We start from the raw sequence: 7,030 nt of genomic DNA, 5'->3' as shown, positions 1-7,030 counted from the left end.
GCAGCTGGTCTTCGTCTTCCACTTCACCCCGTCTAGGTCATAAAACTTTTCAACATTACCATTGACCAGCTGCACCCGAACTCCATTCGTAACATAGTAGGAACCATCTCCCTTTTCCATGACTACTACCTGTCACCACGTCTAGGCTATAGACTCCTGCACGAACTCCCGAACAAGGTACCAGCCTAGAAAAGGCGTTACTTTGTGGTCTGCAACACTAAGGGGAGGCCTTTCCCGACCCACTGGAGGGCAACCATCCAAGACCCCAGTGTCAGGTTGGACCTGAAGACAAGGGAAGCGCTCCGATCTTGGGCGGAGCTCGGCTTAAAGTTTGTGGACTATGTGACCGAGGAGAAGCTCGTGCAGGTTGGTCTGAGTCCTGGTAGGTCATCATTTGTTGTATTTCCTTTGCTTTATCTTGGTATTGTTTCTAACTCTGCTCTGGTTGCAGCTATCATGGACGTCCCCATGACCAAACTTTTCGAAAGTATGAAGAAGGGAAGAAGAAGCGAGCTTCGAAAAAAGCTCGTGTTGAGTCTCCGTCGGTTGTCGTTCCAGAGCCCGAGCAGCCATCGTCCGCCGAGCAACCTCCCATGATTGACTTGGTCGAGGAGGAATTCGGGAAGCTCTCCCCGCCCCACGTGCCCAAGGAGGCGATGTCTTCAGAGCCTGCCCCGGCAACTGCCGCCTCTTCAGGCAACGATGAAGCAACTCAGAGCATTCTGACTCTGAAATATAGCCTTCTCAAGAGAAAAAGCGCAGTGTATGCCGAGGAGGTTGCTAGATGGGTCAAACTGTTGGTCGCTCAGCTCAGAGCCCGAGCGGCTACCCACTACATGGTGGTAAGTTTCTAACTTATCTTCTTCAATCTTGCACTTAGTTTTTCATGTACTGATGCTTGTTCTCTTCTCTTGGCAGGTGAACTCTGCTATCCACACCTTGACCTATCAGTCCGAGGTGCATTTGAAGCGAGCTCTCACAGCCGAGGAATCTTCCCGCGAGGCCCACACTGAGCTAAACTTGGCCCGCAATGAAGTTAACCGACTAAAGAAGGATGCACGGGCTAAAAAGGAGTTGATCACGCTGCTGATGTCCGAGAAGAAGGAGCTCACGAAGTAGAAGGCAGCGCTGAAGAGGGAGGTGGAGAACTTCAAGGCTCACATAAAGGAGAAGACTGAGATACTCCTTCAAGCAGTGGAGGAGGCCAAGGTCAAGGTCATTGAAGAATACAAGGCTTTGGAGGAGTACCGAAAAGAGATGATCAAGGTGGGAACAGTGAGCTACCGCAAAGGCTTCAAGCTCAGTAGGTGGTTGACCCGGCATGAGTTCCCTCAGCTCGATCTCAATACCATTACTACCTCAAGGATCACGAAGGAAATTGCCACCAAAGTTGCTAAAGATCTGGACTTCGAAGCAGAAAGCGACAGCAACCTACTCGATGACGTCGAGAAGACCAGTGCTAGTGAAAGCTGCATGAAGACGAACCCTCCTGCTGAAGCCTCGAACAAGGGTGAGGAGCCCTGAGATGACTAGAAGCCTCGTAATTCTCTATACTATATACCTCGAGCCTCCGAGCTCGGTTTATAGTGAAAGTTTCTCCTTTTTCTTCCTTTTGTACTCAAAATTTTATATCAATGAAATGCAAACATTTTGACTATCTTTGTGCAAAAATTTTCTAAGTGTAAATAACTCCCGAACTGGCAAACTAAACCAAATAGGAGTAGAGATAACCGAAGTAAATTTTCCTAAGTGTTGGTTACCTCAAACTGCCGAACTAACGAGCTAGACTCCAAGTAGGGTAACTTATCATTATTGTACACCGAGGTGGGCGGACACTATAGGGTATATACCCAACCTGTCTGCAGAGAGGCTACTCGCTTAGGTGTCGGTTGTCCCTTAGAGACGAACCGTTGGGCCTGACCTGAAATGGGATCAGCCTGTTGTTATATGTTGAGGTGGGCTAGACGTCGTAGGGTTTATACCCGAACTGTCTGTCTATGCTAAAGAGGTGACTAGGACTTGTCTGCTTATGCCGAAGAGGTGACTAGGACTTGTCTGCCTATGATGAAGAGGCGACTAGGACTTGTCTGCCTATGTTGAAGAGGCAACTTGGACTTATCCACCCATGCCAAAGAGGCGATTGGGATTTATTCGCCCATGCCGAAGAGGCGACTGTGACTTATCGTAGTACCAAGGTCTTATACCAGCTCAACATTATGGCCCTTAGACTTCTGGGAGTGACTCGCAGTCCTCTCTCCAATTCGGCGATCACAAGTAGTATCTCCTCAGGTAGCTGATGTTCCACGCTCGAGGTACTTGCTTCCCTTCCAAGGTTTTGAGCTCGTACATACCTTCCCCGAATACCCGTCTTACTCGATACGGACCTTCCCAATTCAGTCCAAGCTTACCAGCAACGGGCTCAGGTACCATAACCTTCCGAAGAACCAGGTCGTCGACACAGAAATGCCACTTTTTGACTCGGGCGTTATAGTACTGAGTTACTTTCTATTGGTAGGTTGTTGTATGGATGTATGCCATGACTCGTACTTCTTCCACCAGGTCTAGGTTGGTATGGAGTTCGTCAGCATTTGTCTCCTCGTTGTAGGCCTCCAAGTGTAGCGTAGGCACCTCGATTTCTATTGGGATCATTGCTTCCGTGCCATAAGTGAGGTTAAAAGGAGTCTTACTCGTGGTAGTCTTGATGGTGGTCCAGTAGGCCCAGAGTACAATGGATAGTTCGTTTACCCCCAATCCTTTGGCTCGAGCTAAGTGAGCTTTCAATCCACGGAGTGTGCCTCTGTTGGTGACCTCCGCTTGCCCGTTCGCCTGGGGGTGTGCTACCGAGGTGAAATTTTGCTGAATTTCCATCTTGGCACACCAATTCTGAAACTTGATGTCCTCAAATTGCTTCCCGTTGTCAGAGATGAGTACCCAAGGTAGCCCAAAGCGACACACTATGTTCCTCCAAAAGAAGTATTTTATGTTGTGGGTTGTGATTGATGTTAGAGGTTCCGCTTGCACCCACTTCGTTAAACAGTCCATTGCTACGACCAGAAACCTCCTCTGTCCTGCCACTGGCGGGAATGAGCCAAGTATGTCGATTCCCCACTGTGCAAAGGGCCATGGGCTAGTGAGGTATTTGAGATCAGCGGTAGGTCAGTGGTGGATATTGGCATACCTCTGACACTTGTCACACTTCTTGATGAGCTCGAGTGGGTCTGCCTTCATCGTGGGCCAGAAGTAACCTTGTCATAACGCTTTCTAGGCAAGAGCCCTACCCCCCAAGTGTCTGCCGCACAAGCCTTCAGGGGTGTCGCAGAGAACGAGTTCGGCCTCTGAGGGTCACAAATAGCACAAGTACGGGAGCATGAAAGATCTCCTATACAGTTCATCTATAATGACGTACTTAGTCGACTGGCACTCTACCCTTCGAGCCACATTGCATTCTGCAGGGAGGGTCCCATGAAGCAGATAACTCACGAGTGGGTCAATCCAGCTTGGCTCTGCCCCCCCCCCCCCGAGAATGCTAGGCCAATGTGGATGAGCCATCAATGTGGAGGATCCAGGGCTCCTCGTCCCAGGTTGGACCAGCTCTAACCGGGATTGGTGTCACACTAGTTGAAGCTTCCACCATGTGCTGAGCTCGGCTAGATCGTGAGTTGCAGTACTGAGTGTACATTCTGCCACAAAATTGGCCAAGTCTTGGGCTTTAATTGCAGCCCGAGGTTTGTACCGGATGTCGTACTCGCGGAGTTCGATATCCCACTTCGTCAATCTGCCAGACACCTCAAACTTGAGTAGGATTTGTCTCAGAGGCTTGTTAGTAAGGACAATGATGGTGTGGGCTTGGATGTATGGACGAACTTGCGAGCTGTTATGACTAGCGTGTAAGCCAGTTTCTCGATCTTTGGATACCTTGTTTTAGCATCCTACAAAACTTTGCTAACATAGTAAATGGGTCGTTGGACCCGATCTATCTCTTTGATCAGTACCAAGCTGACCACCTCATCACTCGCGGAGAGGTACAACTTTAAAATATCCCCTTCATCGGGTCGGGTTAGAACTGGGGTACTAGCTAAGTATCTTTTTAGCTCGTTGAAGACAAGCTGACACTCCACAGTCCTTTCAAAGTCTTTACTCTTTTTTATGGCCTTAAAGAAAGGTAGGCAGCGATCTGTCAACTTAGACATAAAACGGCTCATAACGGCTATCCGACCATTCAACCTTTGAACCTCTTTTACTTTGCGGGATGGTCTCATATCTAAGATGGCCTTTTTTTTTTTTGGTTGGCTTCGATGCCACGTCGGTTGACTATGTAGCCCAAGAATTTACCTGAGGTGACCCCGAAGACACACTTGTTGGGGTTTAATTTCATATTATACTTTCGTAAAATTTCGAAAACACTTTACAAATCGTTTAATAAAAAGTTTGAAAATTGGGTCTTAATGACCATGTCATCCACATAACACTCAACTTTATTGCAGATTAATGGCTCAAAAATCTTGTTTACAAGTCTTTGAAAGGTTGCCCCGACATTTTTTAATCCAAAGGGCATAACCTTATAGCAATACAACCCGAGCTCAGTTATAAAGGCCGTCTTTTCTTCATCAATAGGGTCCATCCTGATCTGGTTGTAACCAGAGTATGCATCCATGCCCCTGAGGTCACGTCCACTAGGCGATCGATCTTGGGCAATAGGAAACAGTCTTTTGAGTAATCTCTATTCAGGTCGGTATAATCGATGCACATGCATCATTTACCGTTGGCCTTTTTTACCAGAACTGGGTTAGCTACCCAACTCGGGTAATGGACCTCCCCGATGAAGTCTGCTGCTAAGAGCTTCCCAACCTCTTCATCGACTATCCTCCAGCATTCTGGGGCGAGGTTGCGCTTTTTCTGTCTAACTGGCTTAAGGGATCAGTATTTAGCTTGTGAGTTAAAATTTTAGAGTCTATTCTGGGCATTTCTGTGATGGACCAAGCAAATATATCTAAATTTTGAAGTAAAAAACTTACCAGCTGAGAGCGAAGTGGTTCCTTGATCGAAGCGTCGATCTGGAGAGTCTTAGTTGGGTCATCGGTTGAGATCGTGACATGGACCATCTCCTCTGTTGGTGTAGCTTGCTCGTCAGCATACTCCGTTGGTCGCTTGAGCTCGATGTCTGCCGTTAGTTTGGCTTTCCCCTTGAGAGCGGCTAAGTAGCATTTGCGAGATTCAAGCTGGTCACCTCGCACAACCCCTACCCCATAGTTAATAGGGAACTTCATTGCCAAGTAGTAGGTGGATACTACCGCACGTAGGGCATGCGTAATGGGCCGACCTACTATGGTATTGTAAGGTAAGGGAGTTGCAACCACCAAGAATGCATGCTCGAACCTTACAATATTCGGCCACGTGTTGACCTCTACGGGTACTGAGACTTGCCCTAGAGGTCTGACCTCCTCGCCGCTGAATCCTACCAGGGGGGTATTTGTCGGCTTTAGGTCGCTTTCCTGGAGCTACAACTTGTTGAATGTATCTTTGAATAGTATGTCCGTCGAGCTACCCGAGTCCACCAGGATGCGCTTGACTTCAAAGTCGTTTAGCCTCAGCTTTATCACCAGGGCGTCATTGTGAGGATACTGGATCCCTTGCGCATCATCCTCTGTGAAGTAAATAGGGTCTTCAAGTCGACGTCGTTTCGGCGGGTTCTGCTCCTCTCTTTCTAGTTCATGGGTTAAAGTTCGTCCTACTGCCAAAGTACATCCCGTGGATAATCATATTGATTACCCCATGGATTGGTCTATCCTCGGGCAGCTGCCGTGGTGGCTGCTCATTCTTCCTGTTACTAGACTCGGGAGCATTCCTTCTTTGGGTCTCCTGCCAGTCTGTTTGCCAATCTACCTGGCTTCTTTCTTCTCTCTATATGAAATTTTTCAGATACCCACGACGGATGAGCTCCTCGATCTCGTCGCGGAGGTTTCTATAGTTCTCCGTACTGTGCCCGTGGTCTCTGTGGAAGTGACAGTAGACATTCCTGTTTTTGGTGGCGGGATCTCCCCTCAACCTTGGTGGCCACTTGACAAAGGAGGAGTCTTTGATAGCCATCAGGATTTCTCCTCGCTTAGCATTGAGGGGTTTGTAGTTCATCCTTTCAACAGGTGGGGTCCTAGAGCGCTTACCTGACTTGCGAGATCACGAAGGAGATCGGCTCCCAAACTTGTTTCCTCCCCTGGTCGAGGACTTACTCTTTCTTCTTTTATTCCCGTCATTACCTGTGTTGTCACCATCTCTTTTTCTTTTCTCTACTGGATTATTGGTCTTCTGATTCATCTCTTCCTCAGTTCCGATAAACTGGTCGACAAGCTTAAGGAATTTTGTGATGTCTTTAGGTTTGTTGGCCACCACATGCCATTTGAACTCTCTGTGACTTATGCCCTTTTTGGCTGTCGTGAGTCTCACCGCTGGATCTAGGTCAGGGATCTATAGGCAGGTGTCGTTGAAGCACTTGATGTAGCTTTTGATGGACTCCCCTTCCCTTTGAACTACATTAAACAGACTCTCTTGGGACCTCGGACACTTCTTGCTGGTGATGAAATGTGAGGTAAATAACTCCATGAACTGCGCCTAACTCTTGATTGATCCTAGCGCAAGGTTCCAGTACCAAGTTCGAGCTACTCCCTTGAAGGTGGTGGAGAAAGCTATGCACATACAAGACTTGTCAGCCCCATCTAGATGCATCTGGGACTGGAAGGAGTCCACGTGATCGTTAGGATCAAAAGATCTGTCATACTTATCTAGGGGAGGCATCTTGAAGTCCTTGGGCAATGGGGTCGCCAAGAGCTCGAGAGACAGAGGGGACGACCTGGAGAGCAGAGGAGCGGTCTTTGTAGCTACTAAACTTGCCTCCTCTTTACCTTTCACCTATTCTTGTTGGTTCGATCTCGTGAGCTGGTTGTTCTGAACTAAAGTTCGGCGTGCCTTGCAACGCCTTCGTTGTTGCTTCTTTATGGGTTCTGCATTGGTGCTGCTAACCTCGGTATGCTCTGGT

Source organism: Nelumbo lutea, chromosome 1, assembly GCF_056320005.1.
Source record: "Nelumbo lutea isolate HS-2025 chromosome 1, American lotus-T2T, whole genome shotgun sequence".
Classification (NCBI taxonomy): Eukaryota; Viridiplantae; Streptophyta; class Magnoliopsida; order Proteales; family Nelumbonaceae; genus Nelumbo; species Nelumbo lutea.
Note: the sequence above shows the minus strand (reverse complement) of the source record.